The sequence below is a fragment of the Schistocerca serialis genome, chromosome 10 (assembly GCF_023864345.2).
Source record: "Schistocerca serialis cubense isolate TAMUIC-IGC-003099 chromosome 10, iqSchSeri2.2, whole genome shotgun sequence".
Classification (NCBI taxonomy): Eukaryota; Metazoa; Arthropoda; class Insecta; order Orthoptera; family Acrididae; genus Schistocerca; species Schistocerca serialis.
The window spans coordinates 72,875,604-72,892,010 of record NC_064647.1 but is presented as its reverse complement, the minus strand read 5'-3'; the positions used below and the strand labels follow the sequence as shown (position 1 = coordinate 72,892,010).

General features: G+C 50.5%; 20 non-coding genes across 20 annotated transcripts; all 20 read left to right on the top strand.

Annotated features, from left to right (window-relative positions):
• Positions 1-954: 954 nt before the first annotated feature.
• On the top strand, positions 955-1,027 carry Trnaa-ugc (transfer RNA alanine (anticodon UGC)). The gene has a single exon. It is a non-coding gene; the product is annotated as a tRNA-Ala (tRNA).
• Positions 1,028-1,443: 416 nt separating this feature from the next.
• Trnaa-agc (transfer RNA alanine (anticodon AGC)) lies at positions 1,444-1,516 on the top strand. Its single transcript has one exon. It is a non-coding gene; the product is annotated as a tRNA-Ala (tRNA).
• A 996-nt stretch (positions 1,517-2,512) lies between these two features.
• Positions 2,513-2,586, top strand: Trnaa-ugc (transfer RNA alanine (anticodon UGC)). Its single transcript has one exon. It is a non-coding gene; the product is annotated as a tRNA-Ala (tRNA).
• A 416-nt stretch (positions 2,587-3,002) lies between these two features.
• On the top strand, positions 3,003-3,075 carry Trnaa-agc (transfer RNA alanine (anticodon AGC)). The gene has a single exon. It is a non-coding gene; the product is annotated as a tRNA-Ala (tRNA).
• A 997-nt stretch (positions 3,076-4,072) lies between these two features.
• On the top strand, positions 4,073-4,145 carry Trnaa-ugc (transfer RNA alanine (anticodon UGC)). Its single transcript has one exon. It is a non-coding gene; the product is annotated as a tRNA-Ala (tRNA).
• Positions 4,146-4,561: 416 nt separating this feature from the next.
• Positions 4,562-4,634, top strand: Trnaa-agc (transfer RNA alanine (anticodon AGC)). Its single transcript has one exon. It is a non-coding gene; the product is annotated as a tRNA-Ala (tRNA).
• A 1,013-nt stretch (positions 4,635-5,647) lies between these two features.
• Positions 5,648-5,720, top strand: Trnaa-ugc (transfer RNA alanine (anticodon UGC)). The gene has a single exon. It is a non-coding gene; the product is annotated as a tRNA-Ala (tRNA).
• A 416-nt stretch (positions 5,721-6,136) lies between these two features.
• On the top strand, positions 6,137-6,209 carry Trnaa-agc (transfer RNA alanine (anticodon AGC)). Its single transcript has one exon. It is a non-coding gene; the product is annotated as a tRNA-Ala (tRNA).
• Positions 6,210-7,222: 1,013 nt separating this feature from the next.
• Positions 7,223-7,295, top strand: Trnaa-ugc (transfer RNA alanine (anticodon UGC)). The gene has a single exon. It is a non-coding gene; the product is annotated as a tRNA-Ala (tRNA).
• Positions 7,296-7,711: 416 nt separating this feature from the next.
• Trnaa-agc (transfer RNA alanine (anticodon AGC)) lies at positions 7,712-7,784 on the top strand. Its single transcript has one exon. It is a non-coding gene; the product is annotated as a tRNA-Ala (tRNA).
• Positions 7,785-8,797: 1,013 nt separating this feature from the next.
• Positions 8,798-8,870, top strand: Trnaa-ugc (transfer RNA alanine (anticodon UGC)). Its single transcript has one exon. It is a non-coding gene; the product is annotated as a tRNA-Ala (tRNA).
• A 416-nt stretch (positions 8,871-9,286) lies between these two features.
• Trnaa-agc (transfer RNA alanine (anticodon AGC)) lies at positions 9,287-9,359 on the top strand. Its single transcript has one exon. It is a non-coding gene; the product is annotated as a tRNA-Ala (tRNA).
• A 1,013-nt stretch (positions 9,360-10,372) lies between these two features.
• On the top strand, positions 10,373-10,445 carry Trnaa-ugc (transfer RNA alanine (anticodon UGC)). The gene has a single exon. It is a non-coding gene; the product is annotated as a tRNA-Ala (tRNA).
• Positions 10,446-10,861: 416 nt separating this feature from the next.
• On the top strand, positions 10,862-10,934 carry Trnaa-agc (transfer RNA alanine (anticodon AGC)). The gene has a single exon. It is a non-coding gene; the product is annotated as a tRNA-Ala (tRNA).
• A 1,013-nt stretch (positions 10,935-11,947) lies between these two features.
• On the top strand, positions 11,948-12,020 carry Trnaa-ugc (transfer RNA alanine (anticodon UGC)). The gene has a single exon. It is a non-coding gene; the product is annotated as a tRNA-Ala (tRNA).
• Positions 12,021-12,435: 415 nt separating this feature from the next.
• Positions 12,436-12,508, top strand: Trnaa-agc (transfer RNA alanine (anticodon AGC)). Its single transcript has one exon. It is a non-coding gene; the product is annotated as a tRNA-Ala (tRNA).
• A 1,013-nt stretch (positions 12,509-13,521) lies between these two features.
• Positions 13,522-13,594, top strand: Trnaa-ugc (transfer RNA alanine (anticodon UGC)). The gene has a single exon. It is a non-coding gene; the product is annotated as a tRNA-Ala (tRNA).
• A 415-nt stretch (positions 13,595-14,009) lies between these two features.
• On the top strand, positions 14,010-14,082 carry Trnaa-agc (transfer RNA alanine (anticodon AGC)). Its single transcript has one exon. It is a non-coding gene; the product is annotated as a tRNA-Ala (tRNA).
• Positions 14,083-15,095: 1,013 nt separating this feature from the next.
• Positions 15,096-15,168, top strand: Trnaa-ugc (transfer RNA alanine (anticodon UGC)). The gene has a single exon. It is a non-coding gene; the product is annotated as a tRNA-Ala (tRNA).
• Positions 15,169-15,584: 416 nt separating this feature from the next.
• On the top strand, positions 15,585-15,657 carry Trnaa-agc (transfer RNA alanine (anticodon AGC)). The gene has a single exon. It is a non-coding gene; the product is annotated as a tRNA-Ala (tRNA).
• The last annotated feature ends 750 nt before the right edge of the window (positions 15,658-16,407 follow it).

The following is a 16,407-nucleotide window of genomic DNA, read 5'->3' as shown; positions in this document are numbered from 1 at the left end:
AAAATGTGTCAAGGCAGATACGAGCAAACGATTAGCAGCCACAATTGGCAAGCGTGCTGTAATGCGCAGGAAGTACCCTCCTCCCACCACTACACTTAATTTAGAAACAGTACAAGTGTTCCCATAAGATTCTCACACCTATGTCGGAAAGATCAGCCTTGCGCCGAATTCACAAAAATCCCACTGCACATTCCAATTATTTACATGCAGTCGGCTGCTACTGGTGTTGCTAGTTGTGACTGCTGATGACAGATGCCGTAGGAATCAATTCATGGAGTGAGTTGTACGTTTTGCGATACTCTGTCTCTGACAAGCAAGCAGAGGCGACATAGGCGCGAATACGGGAAGCTTGCAGCCCCTCGCTGCCTGCAGACACCGAGCAGCCACACTAGGTGGGCGGCCTAAGACGTAGGCGAAATGTGCTCACTCGCTTGGGCGCGACGTCAAGCTCTAAATAAGGGTGTCACTAGCGTGAGCGTTGCGTGTTCGTCGTGTAAAGTCGGAAAAGTCGTCTGCATGGGAGAGTGCCATGTTTGGGGAGCGTTTCGTAGTTTGCGCAGTGCAATGCAGACGCGGAAACTTGTTGTGGCCCAGTCTTTTGCAGTTGGACGACAAGAGTGGTACACAGTAGTAAAGTGCGAGGCAGTGAGTTGGCATGAACAGTCGAGTGCACAATGGGGCTTCAGATGTGCTTGTTACCTCAGGTGCTGTGTGATTGTCGACATGGAGTGAAAACGGAGCAACTTGTGACTGCCCCTTCAATTTAAGACGTTAAAAACGGACGGAATTTGCAGTCGTAATACCAGAGCATCGAAACTACTTGGAACTCTTGTGTATATGAACGTGTCCGCGCCTTTGTACTCTGGTCCCTTCACCCCTGCAAACCAACCAACCATCGTGTCCGTGCACATAAGAGTAGTAAAGAATGGGGAACAGCGCAGCTTGGTTGTGCTTGGGGGCGTAGCTCAGTTGGTAGAGCGTTCGCTTTGCATGTGAAAGGTCCCGGGTTCAAGTCCCGGCGCCTCCATGTTTTGTGGTCAGTGCGTGGTAAGTGTTGGTCGCGGCGAGCCTAAGGGCACGCAAGATGTTGCAAAGCCAGCGTCACAGACTCGTATACTGACGTAAGGAGAGCAAGACGTAAATGTGAGGACCGGCTGTTGTCGAGGTGTCATCGAGTGCAAATCTGCCTTAGGTAAAACGGCCTAACCTCAATGAAGTCTAGAGAGTGAACAACACTTTCGTCTACCTCAGAGCGTTGGCCGAACGCTATTTTCGACGTCGTGCGTGCCACTTTGATTTTGGCCAACTACGATTCGAGACAGAATGCAGGAAACCTGAAAGACACCCTCGCAGACACATTGAGAGTAGTGTTTGTCGGCGGAATAATTGGAGTGCAAAGGTCTGTGTCCTTGATACGGCTGTATGTAGCGCAGTTCGTCATCTGGGGGCGTAGCTCAGATGGTAGAGCGCTCGCTTAGCATGCGAGAGGTACTGGGATCGATACCCAGCGCCTCCAGAATTTTTAACACACCAACATGCGCACACTGCCATGCAGTCAGAAAATGTGTCAAGGCAGATACGAGCAAACGATTAGCAGCCACAATTGGCAAGCGTGCTGTAATGCGCAGGAAGTACCCTCCTCCCACCACTACACTTAATTTAGAAACAGTACAAGTGTTCCCATAAGATTCTCAAACCTATGTCGGAAAGATCAGCCTTGCGCCGAATTCACAAAAATCCCACTGCACATTCCAATTATTTACATGCAGTCGGCTGCTACTGGTGTTGCTAGTTGTGACTGCTGATGACAGATGCCGTAGCAATCAAGAAATGGAGTGAGTTGTACGTTTTGCGATACTCTGTCCCTGACAAGCAAGCAGAGGCGACATAGGCGCGAATACGGGAAGCTTGCAGCCCCTCGCTGCCTGCAGACACCGAGCAGCCACACTAGGTGGGCGGCCTAAGACGTAGGCGAAATGTGCTCACTCGCTTGGGCGCGACGTCAAGCTCTAAATAAGGGTGTCACTAGCGTGAGCGTTGCGTGTTCGTCGTGTAAAGTCGGAAAAGTCGTCTGCATGGGAGAGTGCCATGTTTGGGGAGCGTTTCGTAGTTTGCGCAGTGCAATGGAGACGCGGAAACTTGTTGTGGCCCAGTCTTTTGCAGTTGGACGACAAGAGTGGTACACAGTAGTAAAGTGCGAGGCAGTGAGTTGGCATGAACAGTCGAGTGCACAATGGGGCTTCAGATGTGCTTGTTACCTCAGGTGCTGTGTGATTGTCGACATGGAGTGAAAACGGAGCAACTTGTGACTGCCCCTTCAATTTAAGACGTTAAAAACGGACGGAATTTGCAGTCGTAATACCAGAGCATCGAAACTACTTGGAACTCTTGTGTATATGAACGTGTCCGCGCCTTTGTACTCTGGTCCCTTCACCCCTGCAAACCAACCAACCATCGTGTCCGTGCACATAAGAGTAGTAAAGAATGGGGAACAGCGCAGCTTGGTTGTGCTTGGGGGCGTAGCTCAGTTGGTAGAGAGTTCGCTTTGCATGTGAAGGGTCCCGGGTTCAAGTCCCGGCGCCTCAATGTTTTGTGGTCAGTGCGTGGTAAGTGTTGGTCGCGGCGAGCCTAAGGGCACGCAAGATGTTGCAAAGCCAGCGTCACAGACTCGTATACTGACGTAAGGAGAGCAAGACGTAAATGTGAGGACCGGCTGTTGTCGAGGTGTCATCGAGTGCAAATCTGCCTTAGGTAAAACGGCCTAACCTCAATGAAGTCTAGAGAGTGAACAACACTTTCGTCTACCTCAGAGCGTTGGCCGAACGCTATTTTCGACGTCGTGCGTGCCACTTTGATTTTGGCCAACTACGATTCGAGACAGAATGCAGGAAACCTGAAAGACACCCTCACAGACACATTGAGAGTAGTGTTTGTCGGCGGAATAATTGGAGTGCAAAGGTCTGTGTCATTGATATGGCTGTATGTAGCGCAGTTCGTCATCTGGGGGCGTAGCTCAGATGGTAGAGCGCTCGCTTAGCATGCGAGAGGTACTGGGATCGATACCCAGCGCCTCCAGAATTTTTAACACACCAACATGCGCACACTGCCATGCAGTCAGAAAATGTGTCAAGGCAGATACGAGCAAACGATTAGCAGCCACAATTGGCAAGCGTGCTGTAATGCGCAGGAAGTACCCTCCTCCCACCACTACACTTAATTTAGAAACAGTACAAGTGTTCCCATAAGATTCTCAAACCTATGTCGGAAAGATCAGCCTTGCGCCGAATTCACAAAAATCCCACTGCACATTCCAATTATTTACATGCAGTCGGCTGCTACTGGTGTTGCTAGTTGTGACTGCTGATGACAGATGCCGTAGCAATCAAGAAATGGAGTGAGTTGTACGTTTTGCGATACTCTGTCTCTGACAAGCAAGCAGAGGCGACATAGGCGCGAATACGGGAAGCTTGCAGCCCCTCGCTGCCTGCAGAGACCGAGCAGCCACACTAGGTGGGCGGCCTAAGACGTAGGCGAAATGTGCTCACTGGCTTGGGCGAGACGTCAAGCTCTAAATAAGGGTGTCACTAGCGTGAGCGTTGCGTGTTCGTCGTGTAAAGTCGGAAAAGTCGTCTGCATGGGAGAGTGCCATGTTTGGGGAGCGTTTCGTAGTTTGCGCAGTGCAATGGAGACGCGGAAACTTGTTGTGGCCCAGTCTTTTGCAGTTGGACGACAAGAGTGGTACACAGTAGTAAAGTGCGAGGCAGTGAGTTGGCATGAACAGTCGAGTGCACAATGGGGCTTCAGATGTGCTTGTTACCTCAGGTGCTGTGTGATTGTCGACATGGAGTGAAAACGGAGCAACTTGTGACTGCCCCTTCAATTTAAGACGTTAAAAACGGACGGAATTTGCAGTCGTAATACCAGAGCATCGAAACTACTTGGAACTCTTGTGTATATGAACGTGTCCGCGCCTTTGTACTCTGGTCCCTTCACCCCTGCAAACCAACCAACCATCGTGTCCGTGCACATAAGAGTAGTAAAGAATGGGGAACAGCGCAGCTTGGTTGTGCTTGGGGGCGTAGCTCAGTTGGTAGAGCGTTCGCTTTGCATGTGAAAGGTCCCGGGTTCAAGTCCCGGCGCCTCCATGTTTTGTGGTCAGTGCGTGGTAAGTGTTGGTCGCGGCGAGCCTAAGGGCACGCAAGATGTTGCAAAGCCAGCGTCACAGACTCGTATACTGACGTAAGGAGAGCAAGACGTAAATGTGAGGACCGGCTGTTGTCGAGGTGTCATCGAGTGCAAATCTGCCTTAGGTAAAACGGCCTAACCTCAATGAAGTCTAGAGAGTGAACAACACTTTCGTCTACCTCAGAGCGTTGGCCGAACGCTATTTTCGACGTCGTGCGTGCCACTTTGATTTTGGCCAACTACGATTCGAGACAGAATGCAGGAAACCTGAAAGACACCCTCACAGACACATTGAGAGTAGTGTTTGTCGGCGGAATAATTGGAGTGCAAAGGTCTGTGTCATTGATATGGCTGTATGTAGCGCAGTTCGTCAGCTGTGGGCGTAGCTCAGATGGTAGAGCGCTCGCTTAGCATGCGAGAGGTACTGGGATCGATACCCAGCGCCTCCAGAATTTTTAACACACCAACATGCGCACACTGCCATGCAAGTGGAATAATTCACAGTCAGAAAATGTGTCAAGGCAGATACGAGCAAACGATTAGCAGCCACAATTGCCAAGCGTGCTGTAATGCGTCGGAAGTACCCTCCTCCCACCACTACACTTAATTTAGAAACAGTACAAGTGTTCCCATAAGATTCTCAAACCTATGTCGGAAAGATCAGCCTTGCGCCGAATTCACAAAAATCCCACTGCACATTCCAATTATTTACATGCAGTCGGCTGCTACTGGTGTTGCTAGTTGTGACTGCTGATGACAGATGCCGTAGCAATCAATTCATGGAGTGAGTTGTACGTTTTGCGATACTCTGTCTCTGACAAGCAAGCAGAGGCGACATAGGCGCGAATACGGGAAGCTTGCAGCCCCTCGCTGCCTGCAGACACCGAGCAGCCACACTAGGTGGGCGGCCTAAGACGTAGGCGAAATGTGCTCACTCGCTTGGGCGAGTCGTCAAGCTATAAATAAGGGTGTCATTAGCGTGAGCGTTGCGTGTTCGTCGTGTAAAGTCGGAAAAGTCGTCTGCATGGGAGAGTGCCATGTTTGGGGAGCGTTTCGTAGTTTGCGCAGTGCAATGGAGACGCGGAAACTTGTTGTGGCCCAGTCTTTTGCAGTTGGACGACAAGAGTGGTACACAGTAGTAAAGTGCGAGGCAGTGAGTTGGCATGAACAGTCGAGTGCACAATGGGGCTTCAGATGTGCTTGTTACCTCAGGTGCTGTGTGATTGTCGACATGGAGTGAAAACGGAGCAACTTGTGACTGCCCCTTCAATTTAAGACGTTAAAAACGGACGGAATTTGCAGTCGTAATACCAGAGCATCGAAACTACTTGGAACTCTTGTGTATATGAACGTGTCCGCGCCTTTGTACTCTGGTCCCTTCACCCCTGCAAACCAACCAACCATCGTGTCCGTGCACATAAGAGTAGTAAAGAATGGGGAACAGCGCAGCTTGGTTGTGCTTGGGGGCGTAGCTCAGTTGGTAGAGCGTTCGCTTTGCATGTGAAAGGTCCCGGGTTCAAGTCCCGGCGCCTCCATGTTTTGTGGTCAGTGCGTGGTAAGTGTTGGTCGCGGCGAGCCTAAGGGCACGCAAGATGTTGCAAAGCCAGCGTCACAGACTCGTATACTGACGTAAGGAGAGCAAGACGTAAATGTGAGGACCGGCTGTTGTCGAGGTGTCATCGAGTGCAAATCTGCCTTAGGTAAAACGGCCTAACCTCAATGAAGTCTAGAGAGTGAACAACACTTTCGTCTACCTCAGAGCGTTGGCCGAACGCTATTTTCGACGTCGTGCGTGCCACTTTGATTTTGGCCAACTACGATTCGAGACAGAATGCAGGAAACCTGAAAGACACCCTCACAGACACATTGAGAGTAGTGTTTGTCGGCGGAATAATTGGAGTGCAAAGGTCTGTGTCATTGATATGGCTGTATGTAGCGCAGTTCGTCAGCTGTGGGCGTAGCTCAGATGGTAGAGCGCTCGCTTAGCATGCGAGAGGTACTGGGATCGATACCCAGCGCCTCCAGAATTTTTAACACACCAACATGCGCACACTGCCATGCAAGTGGAATAATTCACAGTCAGAAAATGTGTCAAGGCAGATACGAGCAAACGATTAGCAGCCACAATTGCCAAGCGTGCTGTAATGCGTCGGAAGTACCCTCCTCCCACCACTACACTTAATTTAGAAACAGTACAAGTGTTCCCATAAGATTCTCAAACCTATGTCGGAAAGATCAGCCTTGCGCCGAATTCACAAAAATCCCACTGCACATTCCAATTATTTACATGCAGTCGGCTGCTACTGGTGTTGCTAGTTGTGACTGCTGATGACAGATGCCGTAGCAATCAATTCATGGAGTGAGTTGTACGTTTTGCGATACTCTGTCTCTGACAAGCAAGCAGAGGCGACATAGGCGCGAATACGGGAAGCTTGCAGCCCCTCGCTGCCTGCAGACACCGAGCAGCCACACTAGGTGGGCGGCCTAAGACGTAGGCGAAATGTGCTCACTCGCTTGGGCGAGTCGTCAAGCTATAAATAAGGGTGTCACTAGCGTGAGCGTTGCGTGTTCGTCGTGTAAAGTCGGAAAAGTCGTCTGCATGGGAGAGTGCCATGTTTGGGGAGCGTTTCGTAGTTTGCGCAGTGCAATGGAGACGCGGAAACTTGTTGTGGCCCAGTCTTTTGCAGTTGGACGACAAGAGTGGTACACAGTAGTAAAGTGCGAGGCAGTGAGTTGGCATGAACAGTCGAGTGCACAATGGGGCTTCAGATGTGCTTGTTACCTCAGGTGCTGTGTGATTGTCGACATGGAGTGAAAACGGAGCAACTTGTGACTGCCCCTTCAATTTAAGACGTTAAAAACGGACGGAATTTGCAGTCGTAATACCAGAGCATCGAAACTACTTGGAACTCTTGTGTATATGAACGTGTCCGCGCCTTTGTACTCTGGTCCCTTCACCCCTGCAAACCAACCAACCATCGTGTCCGTGCACATAAGAGTAGTAAAGAATGGGGAACAGCGCAGCTTGGTTGTGCTTGGGGGCGTAGCTCAGTTGGTAGAGCGTTCGCTTTGCATGTGAAAGGTCCCGGGTTCAAGTCCCGGCGCCTCCATGTTTTGTGGTCAGTGCGTGGTAAGTGTTGGTCGCGGCGAGCCTAAGGGCACGCAAGATGTTGCAAAGCCAGCGTCACAGACTCGTATACTGACGTAAGGAGAGCAAGACGTAAATGTGAGGACCGGCTGTTGTCGAGGTGTCATCGAGTGCAAATCTGCCTTAGGTAAAACGGCCTAACCTCAATGAAGTCTAGAGAGTGAACAACACTTTCGTCTACCTCAGAGCGTTGGCCGAACGCTATTTTCGACGTCGTGCGTGCCACTTTGATTTTGGCCAACTACGATTCGAGACAGAATGCAGGAAACCTGAAAGACACCCTCACAGACACATTGAGAGTAGTGTTTGTCGGCGGAATAATTGGAGTGCAAAGGTCTGTGTCATTGATATGGCTGTATGTAGCGCAGTTCGTCAGCTGTGGGCGTAGCTCAGATGGTAGAGCGCTCGCTTAGCATGCGAGAGGTACTGGGATCGATACCCAGCGCCTCCAGAATTTTTAACACACCAACATGCGCACACTGCCATGCAAGTGGAATAATTCACAGTCAGAAAATGTGTCAAGGCAGATACGAGCAAACGATTAGCAGCCACAATTGGCAAGCGTGCTGTAATGCGCCGGAAGTACCCTCCTCCCACCACTACACTTAATTTAGAAACAGTACAAGTGTTCCCATAAGATTCTCAAACCTATGTCGGAAAGATCAGCCTTGCGCCGAATTCACAAAAATCCCACTGCACATTCCAATTATTTACATGCAGTCGGCTGCTACTGGTGTTGCTAGTTGTGACTGCTGATGACAGATGCCGTAGCAATCAATTCATGGAGTGAGTTGTACGTTTTGCGATACTCTGTCTCTGACAAGCAAGCAGAGGCGACATAGGCGCGAATACGGGAAGCTTGCAGCCCCTCGCTGCCTGCAGACACCGAGCAGCCACACTAGGTGGGCGGCCTAAGACGTAGGCGAAATGTGCTCACTCGCTTGGGCGCGACGTCAAGCTCTAAATAAGGGTGTCACTAGCGTGAGCGTTGCGTGTTCGTCGTGTAAAGTCGGAAAAGTCGTCTGCATGGGAGAGTGCCATGTTTGGGGAGCGTTTCGTAGTTTGCGCAGTGCAATGGAGACGCGGAAACTTGTTGTGGCCCAGTCTTTTGCAGTTGGACGACAAGAGTGGTACACAGTAGTAAAGTGCGAGGCAGTGAGTTGGCATGAACAGTCGAGTGCACAATGGGGCTTCAGATGTGCTTGTTACCTCAGGTGCTGTGTGATTGTCGACATGGAGTGAAAACGGAGCAACTTGTGACTGCCCCTTCAATTTAAGACGTTAAAAACGGACGGAATTTGCAGTCGTAATACCAGAGCATCGAAACTACTTGGAACTCTTGTGTATATGAACGTGTCCGCGCCTTTGTACTCTGGTCCCTTCACCCCTGCAAACCAACCAACCATCGTGTCCGTGCACATAAGAGTAGTAAAGAATGGGGAACAGCGCAGCTTGGTTGTGCTTGGGGGCGTAGCTCAGTTGGTAGAGCGTTCGCTTTGCATGTGAAAGGTCCCGGGTTCAAGTCCCGGCGCCTCCATGTTTTGTGGTCAGTGCGTGGTAAGTGTTGGTCGCGGCGAGCCTAAGGGCACGCAAGATGTTGCAAAGCCAGCGTCACAGACTCGTATACTGACGTAAGGAGAGCAAGACGTAAATGTGAGGACCGGCTGTTGTCGAGGTGTCATCGAGTGCAAATCTGCCTTAGGTAAAACGGCCTAACCTCAATGAAGTCTAGAGAGTGAACAACACTTTCGTCTACCTCAGAGCGTTGGCCGAACGCTATTTTCGACGTCGTGCGTGCCACTTTGATTTTGGCCAACTACGATTCGAGACAGAATGCAGGAAACCTGAAAGACACCCTCACAGACACATTGAGAGTAGTGTTTGTCGGCGGAATAATTGGAGTGCAAAGGTCTGTGTCATTGATATGGCTGTATGTAGCGCAGTTCGTCAGCTGTGGGCGTAGCTCAGATGGTAGAGCGCTCGCTTAGCATGCGAGAGGTACTGGGATCGATACCCAGCGCCTCCAGAATTTTTAACACACCAACATGCGCACACTGCCATGCAAGTGGAATAATTCACAGTCAGAAAATGTGTCAAGGCAGATACGAGCAAACGATTAGCAGCCACAATTGGCAAGCGTGCTGTAATGCGCCGGAAGTACCCTCCTCCCACCACTACACTTAATTTAGAAACAGTACAAGTGTTCCCATAAGATTCTCAAACCTATGTCGGAAAGATCAGCCTTGCGCCGAATTCACAAAAATCCCACTGCACATTCCAATTATTTACATGCAGTCGGCTGCTACTGGTGTTGCTAGTTGTGACTGCTGATGACAGATGCCGTAGCAATCAATTCATGGAGTGAGTTGTACGTTTTGCGATACTCTGTCTCTGACAAGCAAGCAGAGGCGACATAGGCGCGAATACGGGAAGCTTGCAGCCCCTCGCTGCCTGCAGACACCGAGCAGCCACACTAGGTGGGCGGCCTAAGACGTAGGCGAAATGTGCTCACTCGCTTGGGCGCGACGTCAAGCTCTAAATAAGGGTGTCACTAGCGTGAGCGTTGCGTGTTCGTCGTGTAAAGTCGGAAAAGTCGTCTGCATGGGAGAGTGCCATGTTTGGGGAGCGTTTCGTAGTTTGCGCAGTGCAATGGAGACGCGGAAACTTGTTGTGGCCCAGTCTTTTGCAGTTGGACGACAAGAGTGGTACACAGTAGTAAAGTGCGAGGCAGTGAGTTGGCATGAACAGTCGAGTGCACAATGGGGCTTCAGATGTGCTTGTTACCTCAGGTGCTGTGTGATTGTCGACATGGAGTGAAAACGGAGCAACTTGTGACTGCCCCTTCAATTTAAGACGTTAAAAACGGACGGAATTTGCAGTCGTAATACCAGAGCATCGAAACTACTTGGAACTCTTGTGTATATGAACGTGTCCGCGCCTTTGTACTCTGGTCCCTTCACCCCTGCAAACCAACCAACCATCGTGTCCGTGCACATAAGAGTAGTAAAGAATGGGGAACAGCGCAGCTTGGTTGTGCTTGGGGGCGTAGCTCAGTTGGTAGAGCGTTCGCTTTGCATGTGAAAGGTCCCGGGTTCAAGTCCCGGCGCCTCCATGTTTTGTGGTCAGTGCGTGGTAAGTGTTGGTCGCGGCGAGCCTAAGGGCACGCAAGATGTTGCAAAGCCAGCGTCACAAACTCGTATACTGACGTAAGGAGAGCAAGACGTAAATGTGAGGACCGGCTGTTGTCGAGGTGTCATCGAGTGCAAATCTGCCTTAGGTAAAACGGCCTAACCTCAATGAAGTCTAGAGAGTGAACAACACTTTCGTCTACCTCAGAGCGTTGGCCGAACGCTATTTTCGACGTCGTGCGTGCCACTTTGATTTTGGCCAACTACGATTCGAGACAGAATGCAGGAAACCTGAAAGACACCCTCACAGACACATTGAGAGTAGTGTTTGTCGGCGGAATAATTGGAGTGCAAAGGTCTGTGTCATTGATATGGCTGTATGTAGCGCAGTTCGTCAGCTGTGGGCGTAGCTCAGATGGTAGAGCGCTCGCTTAGCATGCGAGAGGTACTGGGATCGATACCCAGCGCCTCCAGAATTTTTAACACACCAACATGCGCACACTGCCATGCAAGTGGAATAATTCACAGTCAGAAAATGTGTCAAGGCAGATACGAGCAAACGATTAGCAGCCACAATTGGCAAGCGTGCTGTAATGCGCCGGAAGTACCCTCCTCCCACCACTACACTTAATTTAGAAACAGTACAAGTGTTCCCATAAGATTCTCAAACCTATGTCGGAAAGATCAGCCTTGCGCCGAATTCACAAAAATCCCACTGCACATTCCAATTATTTACATGCAGTCGGCTGCTACTGGTGTTGCTAGTTGTGACTGCTGATGACAGATGCCGTAGCAATCAATTCATGGAGTGAGTTGTACGTTTTGCGATACTCTGTCTCTGACAAGCAAGCAGAGGCGACATAGGCGCGAATACGGGAAGCTTGCAGCCCCTCGCTGCCTGCAGACACCGAGCAGCCACACTAGGTGGGCGGCCTAAGACGTAGGCGAAATGTGCTCACTCGCTTGGGCGAGACGTCAAGCTATAAATAAGGGTGTCACTAGCGTGAGCGTTGCGTGTTCGTCGTGTAAAGTCGGAAAAGTCGTCTGCATGGGAGAGTGCCATGTTTGGGGAGCGTTTCGTAGTTTGCGCAGTGCAATGGAGACGCGGAAACTTGTTGTGGCCCAGTCTTTTGCAGTTGGACGACAAGAGTGGTACACAGTAGTAAAGTGCGAGGCAGTGAGTTGGCATGAACAGTCGAGTGCACAATGGGGCTTCAGATGTGCTTGTTACCTCAGGTGCTGTGTGATTGTCGACATGGAGTGAAAACGGAGCAACTTGTGACTGCCCCTTCAATTTAAGACGTTAAAAACGGACGGAATTTGCAGTCGTAATACCAGAGCATCGAAACTACTTGGAACTCTTGTGTATATGAACGTGTCCGCGCCTTTGTACTCTGGTCCCTTCACCCCTGCAAACCAACCAACCATCGTGTCCGTGCACATAAGAGTAGTAAAGAATGGGGAACAGCGCAGCTTGGTTGTGCTTGGGGGCGTAGCTCAGTTGGTAGAGCGTTCGCTTTGCATGTGAAAGGTCCCGGGTTCAAGTCCCGGCGCCTCCATGTTTTGTGGTCAGTGCGTGGTAAGTGTTGGTCGCGGCGAGCCTAAGGGCACGCAAGATGTTGCAAAGCCAGCGTCACAGACTCGTATACTGACGTAAGGAGAGCAAGACGTAAATGTGAGGACCGGCTGTTGTCGAGGTGTCATCGAGTGCAAATCTGCCTTAGGTAAAACGGCCTAACCTCAATGAAGTCTAGAGAGTGAACAACACTTTCGTCTACCTCAGATGTTGGCCGAACGCTATTTTCGACGTCGTGCGTGCCACTTTGATTTTGGCCAACTACGATTCGAGACAGAATGCAGGAAACCTGAAAGACACCCTCACAGACACATTGAGAGTAGTGTTTGTCGGCGGAATAATTGGAGTGCAAAGGTCTGTGTCATTGATATGGCTGTATGTAGCGCAGTTCGTCAGCTGTGGGCGTAGCTCAGATGGTAGAGCGCTCGCTTAGCATGCGAGAGGTACTGGGATCGATACCCAGCGCCTCCAGAATTTTTAACACACCAACATGCGCACACTGCCATGCAAGTGGAATAATTCACAGTCAGAAAATGTGTCAAGGCAGATACGAGCAAACGATTAGCAGCCACAATTGGCAAGCGTGCTGTAATGCGCAGGAAGTACCCTCCTCCCACCACTACACTTAATTTAGAAACAGTACAAGTGTTCCCATAAGATTCTCAAACCTATGTCGGAAAGATCAGCCTTGCGCCGAATTCACAAAAATCCCACTGCACATTCCAATTATTTACATGCAGTCGGCTGCTACTGGTGTTGCTAGTTGTGACTGCTGATGACAGATGCCGTAGCAATCAATTCATGGAGTGAGTTGTACGTTTTGCGATACTCTGTCTCTGACAAGCAAGCAGAGGCGACATAGGCGCGAATACGGGAAGCTTGCAGCCCCTCGCTGCCTGCAGACACCGAGCAGCCACACTAGGTGGGCGGCCTAAGACGTAGGCGAAATGTGCTCACTCGCTTGGGCGCGACGTCAAGCTCTAAATAAGGGTGTCACTAGCGTGAGCGTTGCGTGTTCGTCGTGTAAAGTCGGAAAAGTCGTCTGCATGGGAGAGTGCCATGTTTGGGGAGCGTTTCGTAGTTTGCGCAGTGCAATGGAGACGCGGAAACTTGTTGTGGCCCAGTCTTTTGCAGTTGGACGACAAGAGTGGTACACAGTAGTAAAGTGCGAGGCAGTGAGTTGGCATGAACAGTCGAGTGCACAATGGGGCTTCAGATGTGCTTGTTACCTCAGGTGCTGTGTGATTGTCGACATGGAGTGAAAACGGAGCAACTTGTGACTGCCCCTTCAATTTAAGACGTTAAAAACGGACGGAATTTGCAGTCGTAATACCAGAGCATCGAAACTACTTGGAACTCTTGTGTATATGAACGTGTCCGCGCCTTTGTACTCTGGTCCCTTCACCCCTGCAAACCAACCAACCATCGTGTCCGTGCACATAAGAGTAGTAAAGAATGGGGAACAGCGCAGCTTGGTTGTGCTTGGGGGCGTAGCTCAGTTGGTAGAGCGTTCGCTTTGCATGTGAAAGGTCCCGGGTTCAAGTCCCGGCGCCTCCATGTTTTGTGGTCAGTGCGTGGTAAGTGTTGGTCGCGGCGAGCCTAAGGGCACGCAAGATGTTGCAAAGCCAGCGTCACAGACTCGTATACTGACGTAAGGAGAGCAAGACGTAAATGTGAGGACCGGCTGTTGTCGAGGTGTCATCGAGTGCAAATCTGCCTTAGGTAAAACGGCCTAACCTCAATGAAGTCTAGAGAGTGAACAACACTTTCGTCTACCTCAGATGTTGGCCGAACGCTATTTTCGACGTCGTGCGTGCCACTTTGATTTTGGCCAACTACGATTCGAGACAGAATGCAGGAAACCTGAAAGACACCCTCACAGACACATTGAGAGTAGTGTTTGTCGGCGGAATAATTGGAGTGCAAAGGTCTGTGTCATTGATATGGCTGTATGTAGCGCAGTTCGTCAGCTGTGGGCGTAGCTCAGATGGTAGAGCGCTCGCTTAGCATGCGAGAGGTACTGGGATCGATACCCAGCGCCTCCAGAATTTTTAACACACCAACATGCGCACACTGCCATGCAAGTGGAATAATTCACAGTCAGAAAATGTGTCAAGGCAGATACGAGCAAACGATTAGCAGCCACAATTGGCAAGCGTGCTGTAATGCGCAGGAAGTACCCTCCTCCCACCACTACACTTAATTTAGAAACAGTACAAGTGTTCCCATAAGATTCTCAAACCTATGTCGGAAAGATCAGCCTTGCGCCGAATTCACAAAAATCCCACTGCACATTCCAATTATTTACATGCAGTCGGCTGCTACTGGTGTTGCTAGTTGTGACTGCTGATGACAGATGCCGTAGCAATCAATTCATGGAGTGAGTTGTACGTTTTGCGATACTCTGTCTCTGACAAGCAAGCAGAGGCGACATAGGCGCGAATACGGGAAGCTTGCAGCCCCTCGCTGCCTGCAGACACCGAGCAGCCACACTAGGTGGGCGGCCTAAGACGTAGGCGAAATGTGCTCACTCGCTTGGGCGCGACGTCAAGCTCTAAATAAGGGTGTCACTAGCGTGAGCGTTGCGTGTTCGTCGTGTAAAGTCGGAAAAGTCGTCTGCATGGGAGAGTGCCATGTTTGGGGAGCGTTTCGTAGTTTGCGCAGTGCAATGGAGACGCGGAAACTTGTTGTGGCCCAGTCTTTTGCAGTTGGACGACAAGAGTGGTACACAGTAGTAAAGTGCGAGGCAGTGAGTTGGCATGAACAGTCGAGTGCACAATGGGGCTTCAGATGTGCTTGTTACCTCAGGTGCTGTGTGATTGTCGACATGGAGTGAAAACGGAGCAACTTGTGACTGCCCCTTCAATTTAAGACGTTAAAAACGGACGGAATTTGCAGTCGTAATACCAGAGCATCGAAACTACTTGGAACTCTTGTGTATATGAACGTGTCCGCGCCTTTGTACTCTGGTCCCTTCACCCCTGCAAACCAACCAACCATCGTGTCCGTGCACATAAGAGTAGTAAAGAATGGGGAACAGCGCAGCTTGGTTGTGCTTGGGGGCGTAGCTCAGTTGGTAGAGCGTTCGCTTTGCATGTGAAAGGTCCCGGGTTCAAGTCCCGGCGCCTCCATGTTTTGTGGTCAGTGCGTGGTAAGTGTTGGTCGCGGCGAGCCTAAGGGCACGCAAGATGTTGCAAAGCCAGCGTCACAGACTCGTATACTGACGTAAGGAGAGCAAGACGTAAATGTGAGGACCGGCTGTTGTCGAGGTGTCATCGAGTGCAAATCTGCCTTAGGTAAAACGGCCTAACCTCAATGAAGTCTAGAGAGTGAACAACACTTTCGTCTACCTCAGAGCGTTGGCCGAACGCTATTTTCGACGTCGTGCGTGCCACTTTGATTTTGGCCAACTACGATTCGAGACAGAATGCAGGAAACCTGAAAGACACCCTCACAGACACATTGAGAGTAGTGTTTGTCGGCGGAATAATTGGAGTGCAAAGGTCTGTGTCATTGATATGGCTGTATGTAGCGCAGTTCGTCAGCTGTGGGCGTAGCTCAGATGGTAGAGCGCTCGCTTAGCATGCGAGAGGTACTGGGATCGATACCCAGCGCCTCCAGAATTTTTAACACACCAACATGCGCACACTGCCATGCAAGTGGAATAATTCACAGTCAGAAAATGTGTCAAGGCAGATACGAGCAAACGATTAGCAGCCACAATTGGCAAGCGTGCTGTAATGCGCAGGAAGTACCCTCCTCCCACCACTACACTTAATTTAGAAACAGTACAAGTGTTCCCATAAGATTCTCAAACCTATGTCGGAAAGATCAGCCTTGCGCCGAATTCACAAAAATCCCACTGCACATTCCAATTATTTACATGCAGTCGGCTGCTACTGGTGTTGCTAGTTGTGACTGCTGATGACAGATGCCGTAGCAATCAATTCATGGAGTGAGTTGTACGTTTTGCGATACTCTGTCTCTGACAAGCAAGCAGAGGCGACATAGGCGCGAATACGGGAAGCTTGCAGCCCCTCGCTGCCTGCAGACACCGAGCAGCCACACTAGGTGGGCGGCCTAAGACGTAGGCGAAATGTGCTCACTCGCTTGGGCGCGACGTCAAGCTCTAAATAAGGGTGTCACTAGCGTGAGCGTTGCGTGTTCGTCGTGTAAAGTCGGAAAAGTCGTCTGCATGGGAGAGTGCCATGTTTGGGGAGCGTTTCGTAGTTTGCGCAGTGCAATGGAGACGCGGAAACTTGTTGTGGCCCAGTCTTTTGCAGTTGGACGACAAGAGTGGTACACAGTAGTAAAGTGCGAGGCAGTGAGTTGGCATGAACAGTCGAGTGCACAATGGGGCTTCAGATGTG